The following is a 27,930-nucleotide window of genomic DNA, read 5'->3' on the forward strand; positions in this document are numbered from 1 at the left end:
AGCAAATATCTGCAAAAAGCAATCAGCAAGGAATTAAAAGCTTGTTTATTGATTACATCAAAATTCTTGTATACCAGTCTAAGAACTTGGTTCTTATTCTAGCTGTGTTGGACAAACAGAATTATGTACATCCGAGTAATAAAACGGTTAAATGGATCAAGCTTTTTTTTTTTTCGTTTACCTCCGCATATCTATTTTCCTTGGGTTTAATAAGAACATTGATTTCATGGATTTGGCTGTTTTAAGAGGCTTACTGAGATCAGTGTAAAGTTGGCACGAACATTCATATATTGGTTTCTGATCAGGACAGCAGAAAGGCACTATAATCCTTTTTATTCTCACCAGATAACAAGTACATCACAACTGCACTTATCATTTTTAAAGAACTGCGTATGTCAGCTTTGATGTGTTCTATAAACCAGAGTGTGCTATTGATAAGGTATTTTTATGATAGTTCTTGACAAATGTTGAAGTAGATTTCGTGGAAGCAAATCTATGATATCATAATGTATTTTTATTTGCTAATCATGTGAAGATGGAGAGGCAGTGAAGTACAAAATTATAATTATCATATTTTCTGTTGTACACACTACAATAATAAGATATAATTTGATGATAATGAGAAAATTGTCTATAAGCGTTCAACAGCTGATCAATATGATATTTTTAAAAAATCCTTTATTTAAAGAATATTCATATCAATTTTTTTGTACTTGGCTTCCTTAAAGGTTTTGTATGAGCCCATACTGGGCTTTTTGCATGTGCAGAAGTGGTAATGATGGGGCATTCTATGGCATTTCCTTTTGGGTTTGACCCAGCGTCTCCAGGCATGGAAGTAGCATTTGATGACACCTACTCCATATCAGGTTTTGTCTTCTTACCCCCTGCTCACTGGAGTTAAACTGGGGATGTCCTAACCCAGCATAAGGTGAATCTTGCTCCGTGAATGAAGCCACTCGTCTGGAACACGGGTTTCCAAGTATGCATATAACATATTATGCTCTCATATTGTCTATGTATGGATTTATCTTTCCTTGTACCTTTTCTTTAAATTCGCTTGAGTACATATATATATATATATATATATATATATATGTGTTCTTTGAGGGACAGATCATTATAAATATACACATATACAGTATGTATATGTTACTATAATATACCAATTATTCCCAAGGTAATGACGTGTGCCCCAAGCCCTCAAAGTTAATATAATAATATTCAAACCCACCTGCATGTGTTTGCACATATTGAATGAGTTAAATATACAACCGACTCACCACTCTTTGTTAGGTTTGAAAACTTTAACCTCAGGCTATTCCCACAGCTTACACTAATCTCTTAAAAGGCTTTCTTGCCACTTGCATGATTTTTTTTTTTTAGATCTCTTTCTTTGCTAACGGATTGGCAGACATCATCGGCACATAATTTATTAGTTGCTAGGGTAACTGCCAGTTCTGTAATTCGAGCAGGATAGCCCCTTATGCTGTTTACACCTAAATGGGGTTTTATTTCATTATCCACACATATGTGCATGAAAATATCCATATCCTTGTATGTGACATGTTTTTATAAAAACAGCCTCTTGCTGAATACATCTGGGATGCCAGTAGAATCTTAATCAAAACCAACACTGTAGAACAGGCATTTTATATTATTTTATTTTGTTGAGTACCATGAATAAAATGTTTGGCAAAAATAAGCATAAATGTGGCTGTTTCCACTCTGGTTTTTTTGGACCATGAACATATTTTGTTGTGCTGCTTCTTGAAGAACATACTTTTATTGTTGTCCATTTGCATATATAATCAGTATTAAAACCTCATTTGTTATTACAAGGGATTAATTTTAATAGAGAAATAAAGAAGAAGGATAGCAGATAAGCACCCTTAAACCTTCTCAGCTCAATAGCAAGCTTGTAAAATGCAAACACTGAATGTGATAAGCTTTGCACATTCTCCCTTATTAGAGTCTTATAATTAGTCCACAATGGAGCCTCCATAACATTACAGAGGGGGCCTTAGACATGGCAAAAACCAGTTGTGTGTATTTGGAGATAGGCATACTTCATTAGTCAATGGTGGATTGGCATTCTGGACACCCGCAGAGATCTGAAGACATCATGCTTAACAAAAAAACCATGGTGGGAAAAAAAATTGTCATAAGCTGAGTGAGGCATTAAGGAAATTTGATGGAAAATACCCAAACCTTGGTCAAAATGGGTGGAACATGGAAACTAGTGTGTGGGGCAATGAAGTCCTTTATCCTATGGATAGCCATCTAAAGCTCATGGCCGCCTGGGTGCTTACATAATCTGCATGACTAAAAAGTTGTCCCATAATAAAGATAAAGGTTGTCTTCGAGCAATGGGTCTTGCAGCTTTCAGATGAACATTAAATTGGGTTTCCTTTGGTGTCTCTGTGATGCATTAAAACATTATGACAATGCAACTGTCCAATGATCCCAGGATACTTGGGTCACATGACAGGAAGTCACCATATGGATGACAGCAAAGTTGTAGGGATATGATCTTTAATCCACAATTTGAAAGCAGTCCAAAATCAAAACACATATCGTGACATCAAAGTTCTTTATAAATCAACGTGTTTAGTGTGCCTCTAACATTCGGTCGTCTTTTATTTATAAACTTTGCTAAGTGATTTTTAATTTTTTTTTACATATAAACTCTGCCGAGAGTTTCTTTTAAAAAAAAATTAAAGAAATTATTCTTTACAATCAGGCTCCGTTCATTTACTTTGCAGACTTTGTTAAACAATAGTATAAAGTGACAACATGATAAATTACCATTAGAAATTGTAATCATTCTCCTTCATGCTGTAATGTTAAATTCAAATGAGAAGCAAACAAGAATCACTTTCAATCTATCATCACCGTTAATCCAGGAAGGATTAAACAGATTTAAATGTTATAGTAAAAATAATAAGACTGAGTCACACGCGCATATTCATTGGTTTGTTAACGGCGGAATATTCTGCGCGTCTTCCGTTATCATAATGATGTTGTAAGAAAATGTGTCTGAAGTAGACAGCCCACACATTTTAGGATTGTACTGTAGTCCTAAATATAGAAGCCCGGTGAGTTTTGCATTGCCCTTGTAGCACCCTATCTCCAAACAGAACACTTCAAGGCGCCGTTCCACTAATAGTCCACTAAGTGATAAACCAGCTGTAGTCTGCATGCCCTATCTGCTAGCCTATACAATGAAGGATGGTTAAAGCACTGTACACGGGAACAGTTTATGTTATATACTAGTGACACGCGTGATTTATGGAGCGCCAAAAAACGCGCGCTTTGAAAACATTCGGTCTTTACATCTGTCTTTTGTGCTTTTTTTCTGTTGTCTTGGCGACATACTGTCCCTAAAGGCTCTTGAAATGGTTTTGTGATCCTGTTTCAAAATGAATGGAAAACCCTCCCGTTTATTTTCCCTTTTCTGTGGTATATTAGACGATCCTATGAATGAGAACTCAAGGGGGAATGGGAAAGTGAGTCGTGTTTTGTCACAATTACACTCACTTCATCAGACCTGACACAAGCTTAGCCTTACTTACAGTTCAAAAGCTAGGCAAAGCTTCTCCTGGTATCACTTAGTCTCAGGTTTTAGGCTGTCAATATGAAACCGGTTCTCAACGTGTTTTCTTAAAGAATAATATTTAAATGAAGCTGTTTAAGCAGAACGCGTGTTTTCTTTTGGATTTGAATGCTTTATGATAGTCGATTAAACGTGCCCATCGTCTTCCTCCATTCTTATTTCCAATGTTACAAATTCTGATATTTTACACTCCTGTGTGTTACATGCTTTTTAAGGAATGCCTGAAATCTGCCAACAATAAAACTTTGTCTAAGCCCCTAAATTTCCTTCTCTGAAAGCAGGATTTAGCTTTTCTCTTTTTTTGGCATCATCTTTCTTGTAATTTAAACATAATGTTGCCTTAAAAGTTATGACTCGCATTATCTGTATTCTAGTCGGTTTGGCTATAATTGTGGTTTTGCTTCAAAGCCAGGCCTTGGTTAATAGGGTGCCATACCACATGACATACGGCTATATCTCCGCACGGATTCCGTGACCCATAAAATATTTATTCTGCCTTGAATATTTTCAGTGTAATGGAAATGCTGTCTTTTGTTATTAAAAAGTAGAAAATCTATATCATCAATTATCTGAAATAATACTCCCTCTTGACACTAGAAGGTTTAAAAATGACATAAGCAGGCCTCAAAACCAACACTGTTTATGGATGGTTCGTCCACAGTCATACATACAGTCTTTGCCAGTAATCACAAAATGCATAATTCACAACCCTTTCATATTTTTGAAACACAGCCATTTATTATTTTAACTCAGGATGGTATTAATAGCGTAGCAGCTACTTGGTGACAAAGATTAGAAGCAGCATACATTAAAGTATTTGCACGCATCCAGGAATCTGTCAATGAGGAAAGCATTCAAATGATAGTTAATGTCTACCTTCAGTTTTACTAAGTTGCATATTTTGGTTAATTATCCTATACTTTAGTATCTTTTAGTTCTTAAAAAAGGCATGCCGTTAAAAAAATAGCTACTTTCCCCAAATACTACTTTTTATAGCTCTGTAAACTAAACCCATTTTATTTGCATTGTAAGCGCATTAGAAACCTAAATTGTATGCCCTCATTTAATTATTATTCCCTTCTCATTATTTTGATTTTTGCTGATGGTTCAGGCAGTATTTTTGGGGTAATGTAAGCAGAAGGGAGAATTGTGAATGTACTAGTTCCCTTTACAATAGTCATATACTTGAAAATCGTACGCATTGAGTTGGTGTGTGTAAAACGTGTTTATATGTAAACAACGTCTCTTCCAAGGTAGGCATAGACATTAGTGCTCTGATCATGTGACCAACTTACTGGATTCCTACACACTTAAATTTATGTTACGATGAGTGTGACCAGATGGTCCCTTTTTAACCAGGGACACATTAAAATTGCACTATGGGAGAGAGCAATGATTTAATGCACTGAACTATATATTTTCCTTAGGCATTCCTTTGGGACTTTCCATCCTAGTTATTAAGAGACGATGATCATAACTGGTTACAACATGTTATGTGCTTAATTCAGGGTTTTCCTCGCTAATAATTTAAGGGCCAGAAAGCGGTGCAACATATCTATATAGGTTAAAAAGGGTTAATCTAAGATCACTTTGCTGGTGACCCCCCAATGCAGAACTTCTTCGTCGCCTTGTTTAGCATAGGAAGAATTTTTTTACCAAACAGTAGGAGAGTGTTTGTCAAGTTCTACCCAACCATATATAAAATCTATAATCTCGATTACTTAATTGACACCAGTGTATAACTTCTACATATTAAACGGGCCTGTAGAATGTAGAATTCATAGCTGCCATATTTTAAATGGCCAGTACGTTGACCAATATGTTGGTTGATTTATTTTCAGGTCGCAGTACAAATTTTCTTTTAACCCTTTAGGCAAAAATGGAAATGATGTTAATGGTTTTCCATGATTTACAGCTATAGGTACATGAAAAGGCTGAATTTAATGGACTTGTGTTTTTTCAGACAAATTAACTATGCAACAATCAATATTTCAATCCTCACTGTGGCATATTTATCGCTGTAAAGCATGTAAAACAGCAGGACTAAGGTACAGCGGTTTCTATTTATAAAGATCAATTCTTGAGCAAACGGCTAAACGTGGAGCACTCACTATGGCGACCATTGAAATGTGTTTGCTGATTGTCTCACTTTTAGCACATTATTCCATAATTATCCTTATAAATAGGGCTCTGTATTATTTAAAACGGAAGTGAAGGTATAAAGCAAGTTGTGTTGTTACATGAACCCTCTAGATTGTAAATTGGCCAGCGGGGCCCTCTTTACCTAATATATCGTTTGTTTCAAATTGAAGACTGAAGGTTATATCAAGACGTCTCTGCAAAGCTGTCCAAATAGAAGTGTTGTGACTCAGTAGGCTAAAATACCCATAATTCAAAATGGGTTATTTGCTGAAAGACAGCATGCTCAGTAGGGCAAATGAAATGTTCAGAACAATAAAATTGGCTATTCTTTCTTTGGCCAAAAAGTCTAAAGAAAATAATTTTATAGCAGGTTATTCTTTCATCAGTTTTTGTAGCAAATCAAATTAGCTCAGTTATTTCATCGTTCCGTGTGATTTATATAACCTTTGTGGTTTAATATTTCCATTAGTGTATATTCAGCAAATTACACAAGCATTTATTCACCCACGGTCTTTCTATTTGTTTTTGTCTTTATTAATTCAGTAATGCTTAGAAGGGGCAGGCAATTTTTGTAATGTCCAGATGTTTATAATACCCACACTTATAAGTATTAGGTTTAATGTATTTAAGAAATTATATTCCATCTGTAACTCATTCTCCATCTGCATTGCCACATTCAAAAAAAATGAGAATGCATTACTATTGGAAAATAAGTAACACATTTTTTTTATTTCCTAGGATTACATTTTAATATATCATGTTCTGTATGGTGTAAAAAGAAAACAGAAAATGTCTTTGAGAACCGAACATAAATTATTAGCGAGACTGCTGTCTCAAAAAACGGTGGGATTCTGAAGAAAATCTCATTTTATGTTGTAGAGTTATAGTGTCTACATGTAAGTAAAATTTCCAAAAGCTCCTTTGAAAAGCCTGGATTAATGTAGGACTTTCTCCTAACTGCCAGAAAAGTCTGAATACGTAGGAATTCCATTGATTTAACACTTCCCTGCATGAGATGAATAAAACAACTCTTCATTCATTGTGCCTCTAATTCTCAGTAAACAAAAACATGGTCATCCTTGGGAAAATTAGTGGATAGCAAAATGGTGTCTACTGTTTCATCATGACAAGGGAAAGTTTTATGTCACTGGAAGCTATTCCAAAGACTAGTGCATATTAAAGTACTTTCAGAAAAAGTTTAAGAAAAACTTATCTTAGGCAGAAGCTGCACCTACAGATCTGCAGCTACCTTCCTCCTCCGTAGTCCACCACCAACTTGTTGCTTGAAGAAGCAGATAAGAGGTAAAGGCATATGGAGGAACTCCACCATACATTTCCAAGGGAGACTCATTATAGCTTATTTTTTCAGTACGTAGTCTAAAAAAAGACTTATAACAGGCCACACAATAAAAAAAAAGTCTTATTTTAAGGCATTTTAGCATTACATATTATCACAACAGGAATGTCTACAGGATCAATGTGGCAGCCATGATTGAGAATACTCTCATATGAATATTTTTTTTCCAACTGAAGGTGACTGAGTGATTTCCCTAAGGAAATTAAATCTGCTGAATATGGCATATGAACAGAAATAAATATGACTTGTTTTTTGTGTTTGGTTTGGCAAAATAGAGTTGACTTTTCCAGCGTCTGTAGGCTAATATATTTTAAAGGGTCTTTAGGCATGAGGCACTCATTCTGGGAAATGAGCTGTAAGTTCCCATTTTGGCATAAAATCATTAAGGGAATACTGCCCAATCTAGTGTATATTAACATTCTAGAAATACTTAAATTATCTTAAATTGCGAATCCGATTTAAATTACAAAGCTGTGCTTTTTTACTGTTTTACAATGTAATATCTAACTTGTACAACCTGACATCCTTAATATAGGAAAATATAATATAGGAAAATATTACATTATACTTTAGCTATTAAATATATTTTTGTGGCCCCATATAGTTCCCTGACACTTGTTTCCCTTGTCTTTTAGAAAGGAAGACTGAAAGACAGTTGTTGAGATATATGGCTTCCAAGCCACATTGTGTGACCTTAAAAACAACACTGAGTTGAGCACCATTCATTACAGGAAGCCTTAGAACATGAACAATCCAATGTCAATAAAGCAGAGACAGATTTATTATGAAGTGTCACATTAGATATATTAGAATATCAGTAAAATGCTATTTCCAATTAGTTTTACTGAAAAAGTGTTATTTCTTAATAAACCAAACCCCAAATTGACAGACAGTTAAAAATCAAGGAAATGAGACTAGATACATTATTAAATTATGTCAGAATAAACAAGAAAAAAGAAACTCTGCATGTAATACACTTTGAGTGTATATATATATACTATATGGACAAAAGTATTGGGACTTTTATGACATTGCACTTAATAGACATTAATATGTAGTCGGTATAACAGCTTCCACTCTTCTGGGAACGTTTCCACATGATTTTGGAGTGATTTTGTGGGGAATTTTTGCCCATTCATCAAGTAGAGCATTTGAGAGGTCAGGCACTGATGTTGGATGAGATGGAAAGAGAGAGAAGAAGCCACTATGGATTTCAGTTTCTTATTCAATATCAGTTTCAAAAATATCTCAAACATATGATAAGATTGATAATGTCTTTTAATAATACAGAACTATAAAATGTAGGATTTGGGAAAACTGACAGATTGGCTTTAGGAAAGGGGCTAGGTTGCACAAGGTCTACATCTATACTACCAGACTAGAGAGGTAGAAGTAGTTGTACGTTCTTACAACAGAAACAGAACAATGTCAATAAACCAAGGGCATATGTATTACATAGTGCCACTTGACATATATTACCATCTCAGCGATTAAGTCAGATTAATTATAAGGACAAAATTTTTGTTCACCGTAGTTATAGTTGACACATTTTAACTTTACTATGCATTCACCCTGAATAAAACAAGTACAAGAAATCGATTAAGTATATGTATTTGTGTTACAAAACATAGTTACTATGAGTTACATTATTGTAATCATGATTTTACTTTGTCGTGGAATCTAGACATAAATCCACTACCCAATTTATTTTATACATTTCCGGTAACTTTATCCAGTATTGGATTTTTTTAAACAAAGCATTGAATTTTTACACCCCAAATTTAGTTAAAAGGCAAACTATCAAAAATGTCATTGCTTCTCAGTTGTATATGCTATGTACATAAACGGTGAAAGTAGGATAAGGTAATGAGCTTTATTATAGTGCATGTTTTATTCGAATCCAAAGTCGTCCAAAGCATAAATTATAATTGCTATAACCAGCCTCTTCTTTCTTGGACATACCTTCTTGTTTTAAATGTTGGATACACTTATATTAACCCTGTTGAAGTAAGCTGGTTCAATTAGTAATGTAAATCAATGAAAATTTCCTTAGGCGCCAAAGGGTTAATTATGGTCAAGGCTATGGACTCTCTTAGGAGATGCGATGTGTATTATCAAGCCTTATACAGATAAATTAAAGACTTGTCAATCATCATGACCTCTGAGGGTCCTAACAAGCCCAATAAACAAGAGACTTGAGTCTTTAAAAGAAAAAAAAGGCTTTTATTTTTAAATCTGTTTTAGTATGGGACTTTTTTCTAATTATTCACAAGTGTATGCAAACAGTGAAAGAGCATAAGGGACATTAAGTAGGTCCTAGGCTTTTATTACTAAATTCTTTTCTTCCTCTTGTTATATTCAGCTTTTTAAGAAGCAGCTAAGCTCTTCTCCTTAAACAACAAAACTCCCCAAAATCCAGGCCGAAAGTTCACTGCCTAAATTACTAAGGGGTAAAAAGGAACTGGTTCCTTTCATTCGTTCTCAATAAATCCTAAATGTCTTTTGTCACAATATTTTAGCTTTCGTTACAGCATACAAATCAGTTTCGATTGTTTTCTCATTTATATAATTAAGTGAACTGAGATTTGTAATCAGTTTTTGAAACGAATGTCATATATTTCAATTTAATTCATAAATAAAACAGTCCCTGCTAAATGATTTGTATCAAAAGGGAAAGTCTGTGCAAACCTATATGGGGATTTTGGGCATAGAAGGCTATGGATCAAGGACCTGCCTTAATCGTACGGTATATGTAATTTGAAAACCAAAAAATGTCCAGCACTGCCGTAAACCCACCCCACAATGTTACATTCTAGTAACACGGGAGACGTTTTAAAGAAGGGATCCTTTTCTACAGTTTACTGGTTATAAGACACTGACCCGATGTGTCCCTTAACAGGGACGCATATAATGAATGTTACGTGCAGGGCAACAATGCTGCTGGTGCATCTCAGCAGTATATATTTAGATGTCTCCAGTCAAAGGGCAACCTACTTCATAATGTAGAGTTCAAGTAGTGGACTCAGATGATTTTTCATGTCATAGCTAACCACCCGCAATGGACAGTTCAGTGAATAAACTTCTCTGTCTCTCTTGGTTTCCAGTTCATCTCAGAAAGGAGTTTATTTCCAGCTGTTAATGAACTCTATTTTCATTGATCTTGGCTCTCCAGCTGTTGATGAATTGAAACGACAGCAATCCACCTCTAGAACAGAGGAGCCACATTTCGTCAACAGCTGTAGAGCCGCAGGTTGCCTGGCCTTGTTCTAAAGAAATGAAAATATTTTTTTAATATAATTTGAACATTATACAGCATATAGAAGTTGTTTCTGTTATTTGTACGTTTATTTGTAAGCATTTTTTTGGCCCCTGAGTGACCTTGGACCTCTGCATGAGGCAGTCAATTGCTTGAAACTTCTCTTGAGAATCAAATCACACTTTTACCGATGGTTTATATAGAGCCAACTCGAGCCCTCTTACAGAAGAAGCCCAGTTAGCCCTTTGCCCATAGTAAGGTTGGTGAGTTGAGGTGATCTGCTCATCTGAGAATTCCCAGTTTGGATAATACACTCTTTTATTATAACTCCTTTTTTTCCCAAAGGATAAGGAACGTGTTACTTCTCCACTAATCATGGTGCTCCCTCACTTTAATTTAATATAGTGTTTGCCCTTTTGTTTCCAGTATTCAAGATAGAACATATTTTTTCCTTGCAGTGGCACGGCTCTTTGTAAACCTCTCACACCAAAGAAAGCAAAGTGGTGTTCAGCGGAAGCTGTTAAAACTTCTCCAGTGCATTCCTCTGGCGTCAGAACATTTGGAAACATTCAATTTAAAAAGATAAGAAGTAATGGAAAAGATACATATTACACTATAACCACATCGAGAAACTGTGATGTTCAGACTCTTGCAGATTGTTCAAACTTAAAGTCTACTGACAACTGATTTCTCAGAACACACACTCTTATTAAAGCTCCAAGCTATGTGACACAGTGAGGGGGGGGTGCAATGCTGAAAGTTTCTTGGTTCAATGCGATGAGAAATAAAAAGAACAAAACATTTTATTCCAGACAAAACAAAGATATTTTTTTCTTTCTTTGAGACATATCCACAGGCGAAGAAAATACACCATCTTACAAATTATGTTCATCTGTGTAGACATTTCCTGAAGATGAATCCGGGAGGAGCTCCCAGGTGAATATTACCAGCTGTATTTTAGGCTAAAGGACTAGAACAAAAATCCTCATTGATTGGAGAACTATTTTTCGGTTTTGTTAGGCCGTGCCCGTAGTGTAAAATGTATACACTAAGAAGGTGGTCACACAGTATAGTCGATTGCATACAACTGAGAATGTAGTTACTTTCAAGGCCACCAGCTACTTCTAACGAAAGTGTTTGACAATATGTATGAAGTATCAAAATTCTTTAATGCCAGCAGAACTGTAAGCAAATGTATAGGTTGTTAAAACACAATGCATCAACTGCATTGCTTAATTGCATCATAAAGCCTCACATGCAATTTTACTGCTAAAATGGAGAATTCTAGATTTGTACAGAAATCCCACAAAAGGCGTAAAGATCTCATTTTAGCCTTTTTTTCTTCTTTGAGTTGTGCATTGGTGAAAGTCGCAATGTAAATGTCATTTTGTGAATTTACATACCTGCTGCATGCTTTGCTAACTGGCATAATCCATTTAAGGGCTGAATTTGTCCCAAACCACACTAGCCTGGTTGTTTTTGCTTTCAGCAGACATGGTAGGAAAAGATATTTTTGCTTAAGGTCCTCTGTACTCTTTTAACATGAAATGAACCAAACTGTAATAACGTCTTAGCCAGTGTAATTAAATATTTGTCACATCAAGTAATGTCTGGTACTTGAGTTCAATGTGCTACTAAATGAAGGATCTTCATGCTGAGGATGTTACTCCAGGTGTAAGATCTGCTGTTGGTCCAGCCAGTGATGCTCAAAGATGTATGAGTAAATTTGTCGCAGAGGAATTAGTCTGCCACAGATGACACGGAGAGTTAAGCGTAACCGCTATTAAACGTTTTCCAAAGAACCCTCAAGGGCCTACAGGTTATCTACCGAACCATTGATAAGCCTGTGTTCATATACAATAAGAAAGTGAGATGTCATTTTATTTTACTTATTTTACTTTATTTATAGAAACCCGGGAATGCCAATCCATTTGAATAAATTAGAATGTTTCGAGCTGAGTCTTGAATAATACATTTAGAATGCTGACTTCTAGCAGCTTGAATGTTCTCACCTTCTTGTCTACGAAGGCGATGAACTCGGCTCGGCTCAGATAAAATGTATAAATCTAGCATCAACCAACATAAATGTAAAATATGAGGAAATGCTGCCATTTCTGTCAGGGTTGATAATAAATAGCCACCCTTGTGTTTAGGCCAGGATTTCTATGACAGTAATTGGCAACATTTGTTTGTCGCACATATTCTGATCCTGAATATTAGCCGCTGATGTAGGGTGTCATTTTCTTATGTTGACATGTTATTGTGGTGAAAGAAAAATGTAGAAAAATAACAACAAGACAAGATTTCTGTCATGCAGCTGGGTTCTCAAGGCTTGGGAAGACAATGTACAAATTAATCACATAAAGATGCAGTGTAAATGAATTCAATATTAGGGCCTCACACATAAGCAGTGTGTGTGTTCTTTTACCTTAAGCCAAAGCTTTGCAGTAAAGTGTAGATGCTTCTGGCCAAGCTGGCTTTTTCATTCTTTATATCAAACAGACACAAGAGAGCAATGGAATCTTTTATAATATGCTCCTGAAATTTTTATTAAGGATGTCTCCTTTAGTCCTTTGAAAATGTAACAATAGTCCAATGTAGTATACAACACTGTGTCTCTCTATTCTTTGTTGGGAGAACTAACCCATACCGCTGTGTAATGAAAGTTAACTTCCATTTGTAACATTAAGTTCTATTTTTTGAATTTTTTAATACACTTTCCTTTGACTACATAAAATTGTACTGTAACCTTAAAATATATATATTTAAAAGACCTCTTGCATAATGCCTATAGGCACAGTCACATAGTCATTAAATCAGGTTTTGGAGTTTACACACAGATCTCGATTTAAGTGAGTTAAAATTTTTTTATTGTTTTTATTTATATTAAAGATTAGAGACAGAGGGGTTTATTCACTAAACTGTGAGTTTTGGGCTCACTTCTTTTCTTCTTTATTCACTAAACTGTGAGTTTTGGGCTCACTTCTTTTCTCAACTCTATTGTATGCTCTGCGATATCCCATAAAGAACCACAGACAAAATGGCCCCAGTCCAGTCAGAAAGGCATCAAACTAGTGGAAGGTCTCTTTCAGATATGACACAGAAAACCTATTAGGATTTCCTTCATTCCGTTATTGATCAAATATTAAAAATTAACTTTGTCATCCAGACTATGGGCTTCCACAGAGGACATGGTAAAGTAGAAGAAATTGCTTCTAAATAAATAATACTTGTGGAAATGAGAGGATGGCTTGTTTTTCTGAATATTTAGCATTAGAGATTCTTTAGTTCTTCTATGGCTCATCAAATACCAAGCCATATATAGTTTTCAGGTTGCATTTATCATATTTATAAATGCAAGTACTTTATATTTTGGTGGAATCTATACATAGTTTTGTGATTGATCTACTATTCATCTTAACATTTATATAATGAAAAAGGTGTGTGTAAGAGCACTTTATATGATTGTGGTTAACAACACAAGTTATATATTAACCCAACTCAAAAGATGTATGTTACTTGTGCTGCAATCGTTTAAAAAGAAGTAAGATCCACCCAAGTGTCGCGCATACAAAAAATAGGGGTACTTCTCCTTTATGGAATCATGTTGGTGTAATCTGGTCCTTACATCATTTAATAGTCGCCATATAAGAAATAATATATAAAGAAACATTTTAAAATGCAGTAATAATATTTGAAAATAATATCCTAGGTAAAAAAAAATGGACTCTTGCCTTTAATGGGAGCAGTCACTGCTCCTATGTTTAAAGAATCTTGTTGTTAAATATCCTGCATAGCTTCCTTGTTAGGTAATCTTCTAATACCAAAAGCTTTCAGAGATCTACACAGTCATCAAAAACCTTTCTATAAACCTACATCCGCTATGTCTTCAAAAGGCCTATATTTGTGCTATCAATTCAAAGTATAGTCACAATTAGCTCCGGTTCAACTAAGAGGTTTAAAGAGGTTTTAATTCTTACACTTACTGTATAGCCGTCATGTTTATCATTTCTTTTAGTTTTGATATTAATAAAAACACTACCTCTGATTATCTGTCATACCGTGGTGGACAGAATCTATCCCACTGTCCATGTCTCTCTCTTTCTCTCTATAGGGCACATTGAATATATATTTGTCATGCATGTGCTCCATTTAAATTGCACAGCACTGAGTAATTTGTTGGCGCTTAATCAATAAAGATAATGTAGGATTTACAGAATATGGTTTGGTTAATGATAGTGGAACTATGAAGCAATGGTTACTGGTTATATCTATATGTGGTCTGGTCAGAGGGGAGATGTTCTGTAGTCCCTGCAAGAAGGAATGGTATGGCTTTTGTCTTTGAGTGTTCTCAACTCTCCTCCATTAATTCTTCTTTACAACATTAGGGACTGAAGTCACCAAGAAAATGATGTCATACCAGAACACACACACAGCCATTGCTATACTGAGCCAGCAATGGATCAAAGATCGGTGTTGTAGGAGTCCATTTCTCTTAGCTCCATTCTGGACCACCATAGTAGAAACTCATAAAATGGATTAGTTCCATTTTTGTCTCGATAACCATTAAATTAATTAAAATGAAATACAACAAAACACATATCTCAGAGGGGTTAAGTCAGAGCAAAAGTAGGTATGCATTGTACAGCATCTTTCAAGAGCATTTAATTGTTTTGTGTGAATTAATCCAAGAGAAAAAAAAGACATTAGTGGATGTTGAGAGGGACATTATCCCCATGAACAGGATGCAATAATGAGCAATGGACTGATTATTTTTAAGAGCTATAATAATGTGACCTGAAGTAACCTGTGATCAGAAGAAAAATGCCATTTATATTATAAATTTGTAGTTGTGTTGTGAGTTCCAGTGGTAATTAAAGCTCTGGCGCTATGCATCTGTTGTACAGAATTTAAAATAATTGTTGAAAAAAAAGTGTTCTGGATGTGTTACTTAGTCATTCATACTCACTGCAACTTTAGAATGTGTTGCTATGTAGAACTATGCCGTTAAAGGATTTTGTGACAGCTGCTAATGTGCGACACTGCTAGAAGCCTTGGGACGTGAGTCTCTTTTTTATCCAAGTGGGAGGAAATGGACAAGTTATTTATCGAAATCACAGAGGTACAAGAAATGTTCACCGAACCAGGGATAAACACACTAAAGACAAACTTTGGTTGTGTATCTAGTTATTTGTGTCTCAGTGAAAATCGCATCCCTCTAATGAAAACAGTTTGCTTTTTATAAAGAAACCCCAGTTACTTTTCAATTTACAATTTTTTGTTTGTGTGATCTCTACCTAACTTTTCATCATCTGCCATGCTGGTTTCTAAATCCAATGTCGGAGCCAAGCAAAAACCTCTAATTCTATTTGTTTTGGGTAAATTTTTTGCAAGCTGCTTCTGATTATACCTTTTTCCGGGGCCATCTGTTGATGGTGCGGTGTCTCAGCAGAGCGGTTTCTGTAGGCTATGAATAGGAAAAGGACTGAATAACCACTGCTATTAGTAAGCAGATGTATGCTATCAGTAAGCCTCCTTTCAATCTGCCATCTCTGTGTATTGATGGAGTGTCATATGCCTGCAAGCGATTCCATCCTAAGGCAACATAAAGAACTCTCATAGGACTCATTAATCAAATATTTCCTCTTTCAGCTGATGGAACGGAATCTAGGAATCTGGATGCATGCATTTGTGCACTTCCCTTTGCACATGATATATGCATTGTGCATGTTTAGTTACATCTTAACTAAACTCCTTAACTTTACAATAATGATACATGAGCTACAACATATTTATTAAGAATATCTACTTTATGAAAAAAAGCCATACAACCGCATTATTACAACTTTTTGTAAAGGCCCTTATATTGATGAAACTGTACGGTTCTGCAATTATTCAACCAAAGTACATGTCGTAACGTTGTACTGAATGTAAGAGAAGGACAACATAAAATAAGGTGTTGCAAAGCAAGTCGGGCCAAAAGTCCCCCCTTAACATCAAATACTATGTTAAAGTCTATATTTTAACTTGTATAATACCATTAGGGTTCATCATACCTACAATGTTGGAACCCAACTCTTTCCAAAGAGTAACTGGAATGGAAAGTATTTAAAAAAGGGTGAGATTGCCTGGCGTACTGACCAAACTTAAAATACAAAACTGATGACTAAATCTGTTTTCAACAGAGTTTTGGTAACTTTCCTCCATCCTACACTGCCTGTTGATGTGAAGACAACTAATATGATACCTTATGCTAATTACAGATCCAGACACAAAGCCCCAAAGGCTCCCATGTTTTGCATTGGCCCCTAAATGTATCTATGTATGCCACAGATCATTTCCATGGTCAGATCCTTGTAACATTATGTGTCCTGTTTTGAAAACAGGATACAGCTGCATTTAGTTATAAAGCTGATCCTCAACATTAAAAAAAAGTCTTTATAACTCAATTTTTGCTTTGCTTCCTCCCAGCTGCAACTAGACATTTAAATGTCAGTTTATCCCCCTAAGGGAAAAGCTTTGCACATGGTCTCAATATAGTGTCCTCAATGCATGATTACTACGTATATAGATCCTTTCATCACCGAGGACAAAATATATGATTGCCATAATGTTATTTTGATTTAGGGACCTGCTACAAGGTCAAGACAGCTCCCTATATAAAGATTTCCCTATGGGGATAAACTACAGGCACTTAGACCACAAAAAATTATGGTAAGCATTTCTGGTTCATCCTCAGAGAAACAGAAGGCGTTGTGCAAAATTTTACATTTACAACTTTACAATTTGCACAATACATTTTCTTTATATATAACCCCAACACAAACCTGGATGAGCCATTTGCCCCGGCATGTTTACATTAAATAATGATATACCATGACATACCTTTGTCATTAAGGGGTTAATTATTGGTTTCTTCCTGAAACCCATATACGGTATACCTGAATTTGTTGAGATTTTTCATGAGTATTGTATTTCTATTATTTCCTGCGCCTGTAATATTAATGGCAGTCCAACATTAAATGGCTGATATGAAGGTCCTAGACAGGTCTGTAGATGGAAATCACTCAACACAAGGCCCATGCATTCTGTTAGAGGCTTATTTAAAATAGGGCTATAAAAAAAAGTACATGACTAGCTTTATTTCCGATAACAACAGAATCACTTTAGTTTTTTTTTTCTTTTGTATAGTTATAGTTAGTATAGCTGATATTTTAAAAAGGAAGGCATGTTCTCCGTGTTTGGTGTTTCCATGGCAGCTAATAAAGACTCTGTGGAAATGTCCTCCTTGCTTCCCTCTTCCCCTGGATTACAGTGAGCATACAGAATTGTAATATGAATGAACATTCTTTTTCAAAGCAAAACTGGGGAATACAAGTTTAACACTACATTCTCAAACATGGACAAATGTTCCAGGTTATCCCTGTGGTAAAATGATTTGTTTTAAGCTTAGATGGCTAATAGTCATGAAGGACCAGCATTAGCAAGCTTAATTTTAGAAATAATTCAAAACAGAAATATAAAAACAGAATAAACTGTCACTCAAAAAACCTCCTATTGCCAAAACATATATAATGCCACATGTCAACAGGTAACATTTCAAAGGGAACGGCAGACAGTGGTATAAAAGGGGCTAAATCTATGAATTTGTGGCTGGCATTTTGATGGTAACACATTTTCATGTTCGCATCAGGTAGTCACCACCTTTAAATGATCACTTCTTGCTTTACTCTGCCTTAACTGCGGATTGACAAATAAACCCTTTAGCTTTTTTTTTAATACTTGGAAAAATATTATCATTATACTTTAATTTTCATTGTTTTCTATTCAAGTCAAGAGATCTGAAGGAAAACCGCTACTGTGCTTTAAGTAAACATCATTATATTAATCAAAATAAAATGCTTCATTCTGTTTTGTAAAATTACATAAAGATAATGCTGTAATTGTATTGCAGATCAAGTCCAGATGTAGCAGGCATCTAATACTTCCTTGACTCTATTTTTTAATTTCGCCAATAGTATGGCATCTGTGTTTTTGAAATATGGCGAATAAGACTTTGTTGCATAGTACGTGAGTCTTCATATCCAACTGTGGTGTAAACAGTCAAGTTAAAGATATGACTTATGTTACAAGCATACCCGGGATTCTCGTAGGGTTCGCAGAGTGTGACTGTGATCATAAGGCAAGGCTAGCACCAGTTTGGACTTTGGAGTGGTCGGGACTGGGCAAGGAGTAAGGGGAACCTAGGTAGTTAGTGGGCATACTCCTGCTTAGAGATACTAACTTGGAAGAGCTAGCCAGGTGATGTTGGACAAACTTTTTCTATCAAATAGCTATCAAAAGTTTACAGTGACTTTTTCTTCCAATATTATTTTTTTGAGACCATTATTTTTTGCTAGCAAGGAAAATAGTAGATCCCTCCCTTCTAGCAGACTCCTTTCCTTATATGTTGAACAACAGAGGAACATTTGGACTACTGGTGACAGAAATTCTCACCATTCATTTAAAAGAAAGGATAATAATAAAAAAAAGCAAACAAAATCGCCTTGTGTAATTCTATCTAGACCTTGAGTTAAGCAGATGTTTTTTTTTCTTCTGTTAATTCTCATTGTCAGCAATGGGAATTAACAGATGGAATTTGGCAGGTGTAGTTCACACTAAGAGGGAATAAGGTCCATGTGTTTTCAGACATACTGATCTGCAGATATTAAATGGGTAAATACACAAATGTATTGGTCCAAGTATGCAATCGCTAATTCACATTGAGTGAGGGAATGAAATGCATCTTATTATTCCTAACACTATGATTGTTCACCTGAGTTTCCATTGCTAGTTTTGATTTTCTCTTATTATACAAACCTGTAATTGGTATAAATCCCTATAACTTTAAAATAATTTGTGGACGTTTAATATACAGTTTCATTACTCTGCATAGTATCTAAAGGCCAAAACCTGAATATTTCTGTTATTTGTATAATTGTAATTCTTACGCAGCCATTTTGCTGGAGTTTGAAGCACTGCAGCTATCGTGTTCCTCTCATACCTTTTATAATTCCCTTTACTCTTTCACATAGAAGTAACTCAAAAAGGCATTGAGGTGTTTGCATGTTCAAAGTAACACTATTTCATAATATCAAAGCATAACCATAAATCATTTACAAACACATTCTCATGCACTTGCAGCAGGATTTTATTATGCTGACATGTGGGATTCAGATGACTTCTATTGTGTTTATATGTGTTCTTCAAAACGCGGATGCATTAGCTATGGCTCGTAAATTGCGATAAGAGTAACAGCTCATCAGGAATACATGGAGTTATGAGTACTGTTAAGAAACCTACAAGTTGTGTCTTCTATACACCTCCTCCCCATCATAAATTATATATTATTCTTTTTGTTTAGATTTTTAAGTAGTTTCATGGCCGGGAAGTATGTTGCGCACTCAATGTAGTACATAAGGGGCAAATGTCACAGCTTTAACTCTTACCATCATTCATTTGTTGTGCTTTACTGTGCATGGTATGTGTCGAAGTCTTATCCACACACATGCGTTATCTAGAAGCTTGCCACTGAACATATGAACCATATAATGGAAATTTCCACAAGCAATCCCTTAGTAAACACATATTCCACATTATTTTCATTATAGGTCACTAGTATAAGTTTATGTATAATCACATATTCTAGCATTTATATAGTTATAATTGTGTCTTTTAGGGCTGCATAATACTAAGATACACTCGTAACCAGCAAACATTAGAAAAGGAAAGACAAATTTCCACCATTGATAAAAGAGTGACAGTTGTAGGCAGCATTTTTATTTACTTATATAGTGCCAACAATTTATGAACGGCTTCTTACGATAAACATATTCAAATGGTATAATAAAACTGGAATTGTCAGGCACACTGATACATTAGGTAAAATGGACCCTGCTCACAAGCTTGCAATCTGTTGTAAAAGATCTTGCTTTCCTACAATCATCACCATATGAGAACTAGCGAAGTAGAAATAAACATCCTATTTAATTCGTGTTAATGCTTAGGATTGAATAGCTATTAATCTGGCAAAAGTACGTAAGGATCGGTGTGAAATAAAAATAAACTAATAAATTTAATCATTACCTTAGACTATCATTTAAATACAATAGCCAATTCGGGGAGGAAATCGTCGGAAGAAGGTTAATGGTAGACCTAAAGGAAATCGTCGGAAGAAGGTTAATGGTAAACCTAAAGGAAATCGTCGGAAGAAGGTTAATGGGAAACCTAAAGGAAATTGTCGGAAGAAGGTTAATGGTAATGGTAAAGGTAAATTCGCCATTTTATTTTTCTGTGCTTACCTATCAAGAACCTTCTTTCGTACTAAGAGTAAAAATCATAAAGACTTGAGACAATCAGTATATGTAGTGTGATGTTCTGCTTTAAGTGGCAAAAGATAATTGCAGCATCTGCTGGAAAATTTTACAAGATGGTTTAGGCCTATGCCGATGTAGCATTTGAATTTAAAAAAAGAAGATTCAGTCAATAGGTTTGTACGGTGCCAAGTTAAAGCTTACATTAAGCTATTGATCCGATTTGCACTCCTCGGGGCAAATTACTTCTACTAGAATATATATAATAAATTGCTTTTGAACAACAGCCCACATTGTTTTGTCTTCTATAATGCCCGCTTAACCTGCATTTCCCTTTAGGAAATTTCCAATATTTATATAAAAACAGACATTTTAAAAACTTTGAAGTGTATCTTGTGTATATAACCTCTTAATGAACCCTGATACTATTTTCAAAGTACATTTTTGTTCTGTGTAGACTATAGTTTATCAAAACAACACATACTTATTAGGCCATTCCCATTTCTGTTTCAATAGCCCAATCTTAATTTTTTTTTATTTCACATTTAAAAAGTTTTATTCCCCTCAGACATTCTTGAATTGACCAACTTTATTAGCCCACTACTACTTGCGTAGTAAGTCTATTCATTACTTCTACCAAAGAAATATTTTGTATTGTTTGTTTAAAAGTACTCTCATCTCCTTTTCTGTACGGAACCATTCTTTCCAGACGTCTTTCAGTTTAAAAATGTTTTCCTTTCATACATTGAATGAAACACTTGTAGTATCTTCATTTCATCTCAGCTCATGATTCAATACCAGTCATCATAATGGCGCTCCTTTCAGACTTTGGAAATGCACACTGGTGCCAGGTAACATAAAGAACCAAAACTGCCGCTGCATGGTTGTCATGGCAACAGAAGTAGTTAAGTTAATGGTTCCCAGATTAAAGGATGCTTCTTTTGTCCATCCTTCTGCATCTAGACCATCAAATCTCATTGGATACTTGTCGTAGGCAGCCTGAGCCTTAGTCTGGCCATTTTACATTAGTAATGGTGTTAAAGATGCAGGGAGAAAGAACAGAAATGGCATTAATAGTAACTGTTAACTCTGATTACTCATTCCCTATTGTGAAAAAGGGTATCTCCATATGTTGTTCATTACATCCCCTAGATTGTAAGCTCGTTTGAGCAGGGCCCTCCTCACCTGTTGTTTCTGTATGCCATCTTGCTATATTTTATACTACTTGTTATGTCCTGTCTACCCTTTGTACAGCGCTGCAGAAGCTGATGGCCCTATCGAAAATAAATCATAATAATTACAGCTAATTACAATATAGATTTACGGTTAACTGAGTTACCATATAGAATTGTAAGCTTTTGTCTTTTTGTTGTAGGTATAGTCAATACAACGTCTCTGATTCTGAATCCATCCATGTAACTGAATGGCATAAACACGTTAATTTAAAGTTGACACTCAACTGTCAAATGCATTAAAGTGCATACAACGGCTGGGTGCCCCTCTAAATATGGGAAAATAATTCAAATGATGAAAAGTTACTAGCATAAGTATTAAGTAACTAGTATAATATAGTTATTATGCCCCACACCATATAGAGTCTGATGCGTGCATATGATTCTTTAGCAGGGATGCACATGTCCTGTAGGCTGGCCATCAAGGCAAATGGGTTGGTGAGTTGGTGTGAACTTATAAATATTAGTTATATAGGATAGGAACGGGCACACAGAGTTAATGACTACTGAATGTATATTGTAAATAGTTCTCATTTGTAACCAGAAGGTGGTGAGAATGCAGTATGTTTAAAGTGGGATCCAGGTCTAGCCTTCTTCTACACCTGTCAGTTTCAGCAAGAACACAGAAAACATGTCGTCTTATCTTTATCTCTGTTAAAAAATAAATGGGTATTTCTATTTTGAACTCGCCCGAAAGGAGCACAGTAATTTTACTTATACATTCTTCTCCAAGCATATGTCAAACCAGTAGATACAAATCAATACGACATCAGGCTTAATTGGTTGTCATTGCAAAACTATTTGCTATCAATTATATTTACGCTCTTAAACAGCAGCAAACTATACGTATTTAATACAGTGAGAAATGTCATTTTAGAAGTACTTTACAGAGACAAAATCATTATTCCATTCATGCACGCCCACTTTTATAAGTAATCAATCAAAATCTTTAAGTGGTGTGGGAAACCAAGGAAAAGAATTGTGTAGTAAGAACCCAATTAATTGCGCACACAATGTCGCAAGGTATAACTTTTCAATCTGGCAAGGGGAAATTTGTTCTGTTTTTTTTTTTTTTCTTGTTACCTAATCCCATGGAATCGTTTTTTTCTTTCTGTAACTGTAAGGAGGTATTCAGCTGTAGAAAGTGGTAATTAGAAAACCTTTTGTTTTTATATTGAAAGAAAACATTCACCCCAGTAAAAAAATGGTGAAATAATTGATTTTAAGCAATCATTAAAACATGGCAGTTTAAATTGCTATGTGTCTGTAAAGTTTGATATGTGATTAAGTATTCTTTATTTAAAATAAAGCATATATTATTGACAGATCCAGCATGCTTGACATCACCTTTACATGGTGCTTATTAAACGGTATTATTATTTTACTCCCCATGTCCCATTTAAGTAGACATTTTAATTTGTTAATTCAATCACCTAATATAATTATGCGGTCTCTGTGTATGTTTATAATTATGTTTGTGTTGACACTGGAAATATGATTAATGAGGAAAGTAATATATGAAACAATGTAAAACCGTGAAGCTTTTATAAGGATTACTTAAATACCGACACTATTCAAACTAGGAAGCTTGGTCTCACTTTAGCTACTGGGTGCAGTTTAGAGGGCTTAGCTTTAGCCTGTTCTTTGGCACTTGGTGGCTATCACTCAATAAATAACTTGTATCACCAAGTTGCTGTTTCTAGTTCCATTTCTATTGACACTTCTCAATGAGAAACTGTCACAGGAACTGAATTTAGGGCAACTCACTATAACCTGCAGAAGTTGGCAGAATGTTGTACTACTGGACACTGATGGAAAGCATTCATCAGTCTCACAAGTGACCTTGATAATGGTGGTTGCCATATTGGGCGTGAGTTATTGCTACTATGAATGAATATTTAAGTTAATATAAGTCATCTGTTGGACCAACTAGGCAGATATTATTACATTTAGGATACATTCTGGATGTGTTGTTAGTCTGTAACTTTCCATTTTGGTGTTTTATTTCCATATAAAATCTTTTCCCAGTGTTAAACAATATCCAGTGATATTGGTTATAAGTGTTACCACTGCTAAATTGAAGGTATGAGAAAGAAAGTGATCTTGGTATGATTGTTTAACCCCTTAAGGTGGGTGATGTACCATGCCCAGCATAATGATATCCATTATAATACTTTATAGTATCACCTACTTGAGTTCAGTAGATTAGTATATTTATATTAAGAGCTAACACATATACTTAACAAATTAAGAAGGTGTGTAATCATATAATAAGTAAGATCATTTTGATCACGGTACAATACCTGTGCCATACAGCTTACAGTCAGTCCAAGTAGTGTGTGTGTGTATATATAAATTTTATAGGATAACAATTAATAAAGATGTAGAAGAAATAAATATCAAATAATTTTGAGGGGTAAATTAGTTGTGGTGGTTAAGAGAGCACGAGAGGAGTTTCTTGCAAACAGTAATTCTTTCACTGTAATCTAGAATGACCGCGTCAGTAACTGAATGAGTATAGATTATGATGCTATATTTTAATTGTAACAACGAAGGAAGCCTTCACAGACATGGAAACAAGTTGTGTGATAGCGCTGGCAGTAGGTGATCGCTTTGAAACAAATGTTGTGGGAAAGTGGCCTCCTGCTACATCACATATTCTTCTGCCAAGCCATATAATTTCCTTATCAGTAATTCCCCTGAGACAGCTTTAATACTGATAAACTATGTTTACACAGAATGCTGAAATAGAAGTCAAATAAAAGCATCTTTTTTTATTAATGTTTTGAAGCATGTTTTATTTGCTGAACAATCCTTACATTTTTTTAATGATAACTGTTGCTTGTTAGAAAAGATTTTGCTAATTTGTAATACAGCAGGCTGGAAAATTCATTTAGATGGTATTTTCAGCCTGAATTACAATGTATTTTATGTGGGGGTTTTTTCGTATGCTCGTACTGATAGCATTCCTTTATGAGAAGATTCAAGCAATTTAGTTAAGGTCACCTCTCTAAGATAATAGAACTGTGATTTTTCCATTAGATAAGAGAGCCTTAAATTGGTCTTTAGGGAACACCTAAGAGACCAGGACTTAAGCACATTCTGTTAATCAAAGGATCAATCAATTTGGTTGCCCCCTCCTTCAGCAAAATAGGTTTCAAAAACAGTGACGTTGTTGTGTAGGTAAGTATCGTTAAAATATTTTTTCACTTCTTTTCAAGTCTTTGATATAGTAACATAGTTTATAAGGTTGAAAAAAATGTTTTAAAAATGTATTATAAACAGACGCAGAACAAATAAGGATTAATATATGTAGTTCTGGAGTCTAAGATGATACTTGTTATTGGTCAACCTATATAAAGGTGTAATAGGATGCAGGAAGGTGCAAAACCTGAACAAGAGACATCTGAGATTTACAGCTTTTGTGGTTTCACCTGACGCAGATGCATATACAGGTTTTTCTTTTGGCTATTGGTTAAGACATCATTTTATTGTTTTTTTTATAATAGTGTGACATTTACATCATACAGAAAGAACTGAAGTATAATTAATGTCTTTATTGTTTCAGCTAACAATGTGAGCCATGCTTTCCCTTTGAACATCATTTTTGTCAAGTATATGCATTGTTCTGTTTAAATATATGACATGTTGTTCATATCTTCTAGAAGATGCAAACAAGAAAATGCAATCACAATGTCTTCAACATGCCTGTGTTTCAAAGTATGTTGTTGCTTGACAAAATGTAAATTCATTTCTTGAAATGTCTTATTTTACATAAGGGTTGCCATGTCATGTGACTACCTGTTCTAATGTCTAAATGGCAGAAGCAAGAGTACATATAGTACATATAGTACATATAGTCCCCTATGCCGTACCTTCAGGTTTTCCACAGGAAAGTTCTGCTTTTCTTGAACTGTCTCGCCTGCCCCATTGTCCCCGTCAGAGGGAATCAGGGCCGGTTGAGAGATCCTCTGAACAAAAGTTAAGATGGGCCTTGCTTACATTTCTAGCTAAAACATGCATTTAGAGTAATACTGATCAGACAAAATCTGATTATCATAGGAGATAAGATTGGAGATAGCATAATATAAGGGTCTTTAGGTTAGGTAAGATTGACTGATGCTGCCTTTATAACCTATTTATCTGTGTATAAGGTTATCCATTTCACTGGACTTTAAAAGACTAAGAATAGAATACAAAATAGAAAACGTGTATGTCGTGCTACAATTTAAGGATCCTATTAACAATCTCTAGGCCCTTTTCCGTTATGTTATTTTCATGGGTATTTTATCGAACAGCTATAATAGGCTGGGAAAGTTAAATATTGTAATCAGTAGCCATTTGTAACTGTAGGCAACTGAAATGACTAATGATCTTTGCACAACTTCTGTAATGAATTTGATGGTTCCTGATAACAACAACGCTGAGTATAACATGAAGGTTAGAAGGTAGTTTCATGGGAACTTAGCAAACAGTAGGCAGAAATTCAGTAGCATCATTATAGGTTGGTTAGCCTTTAACTGGTATTCCACAAAGTTTTTTGAAGCTGCGGAAGGAAATATCCTGTTTTTTTAAGCATTTTATGCATAGTAAAAAAAAACAGATATTCAATATTTTATATCTCCTAATGCTGCTTTTTGGATATATATATATAATTTTCCCTCAGCTCTTCAATTTCCCTTAAAGGATTTAATTTTAATTTTGGCTGTCACATAGCCCAATACAGGCTATATAATGCTTTTTTCCCCCTTTTATTTCTCTCTTTTTTGCATGGGAGACCTTGAGTAAATTTAATTTACTTGTGTGATTCTCATATCCTGTTTCAATCAAGTGTAAAACTGAACAGCTATTTGCCTGTAATGGGACCTTGCTTTGGAATTCTCCAAAAAAAAAAAAAAAATCATAAGCAATGTTATTTCCAGTCCAGGTCAAACTCTCAATGTATTCATCTTGTGTACAAAAAAATCAATCAACCATCAACCAAAAAAGCACATGCATTTGATGCTTCCTTTCCATTTTTGAAGCATGTGGGTTCCAAAAAAATAAATATACCTGGTTATTAAAAAAAAAAATGTTCTAGTGCTGCCTTTCGCAGTCAGATTGAAATGGGTGGAGAGGTAAGGGTATGGATCTTCAGATGATTGCTTGTTACTCATTGTTATTCACAAGGCATACTGTATGAGAAAAAAACGATCTTTCCTAACCTTTGCTTGATTAGTGCAGTAATCCTACCATGGCATATCACAGGTGGCTGGTTTCAGGAAGCGTATGTATGGAACGAAGTAGGCCAACTTGGCGCCGCATGTGTGGGAATACAAACTATGTTCCGAATTTCCCAACTGAACCGTACATCATCTGTATGTGTCACTGAAAATGATCTTAATCTATAGGAACAACAAAAAATGTGAGCATTTTATCAAAATCATTAAGTGAAAAAGAAACATGATAGTTTAATGTCAAGATAATTTATATTTGTAATGAACTGTTGAATGGCTTTGAAGAATACGGGTCATTAAAATTCAATTATACGTATAGAGAAACTTTTGAAAGGTATCATGTCTTGAAATATGTAACTTGAAATATTAATAGTACTAGTCGTATTAATATTTTTAAAATGTTAACTCTTTGAATTATATGTTGTAATATAATAAGACTGAAACACTATGGAGTTTCTGATGTGATTCCAAACGACAGAAATGTATGTCAGAACTCCCCGTTTTCTCTAAAAACACCGTTCAATCTGGTAATCGTGTTTCATTCATTTTCCAGAGTCTTCCAATTTTAATCTGAAGATTTATATTTCAGCAATAATGCAAGGAATGTATTATATTTATTAAATGTGTTATAAAACCTACCACATCCTTTAACCTGTAACCTTAAACCTAATTTATTGAAACTAAGTTATGAGCAGATATTCGACGGTGAATTCATTTAAGCCAAGCTGTGCTTGTAAATTGCTCAAATATTTTAAATGAAGA

The 27,930-nt window shown here is 34.9% G+C and overlaps 1 protein-coding gene and 1 long non-coding RNA gene across 3 annotated transcripts in view; both read left to right on the forward strand.

The window, feature by feature from the left end:
• Window positions 1-27,930, forward strand: part of EFNA5 (ephrin A5) — a 185,306-nt gene that overhangs the window by 94,254 nt on the left and 63,122 nt on the right. The window lies entirely within an intron of this gene.
• LOC128504422 (uncharacterized) lies at window positions 20,241-20,882 on the forward strand. Its single transcript, XR_008355453.1, has 2 exons — window positions 20,241-20,585; window positions 20,658-20,882. It is a non-coding gene; the product is annotated as an uncharacterized LOC128504422 (long non-coding RNA).

The sequence above is a fragment of the Spea bombifrons genome, chromosome 1, assembly GCF_027358695.1.
Source record: "Spea bombifrons isolate aSpeBom1 chromosome 1, aSpeBom1.2.pri, whole genome shotgun sequence".
Lineage (NCBI taxonomy): Eukaryota > Metazoa > Chordata > Amphibia > Anura > Pelobatidae > Spea > Spea bombifrons.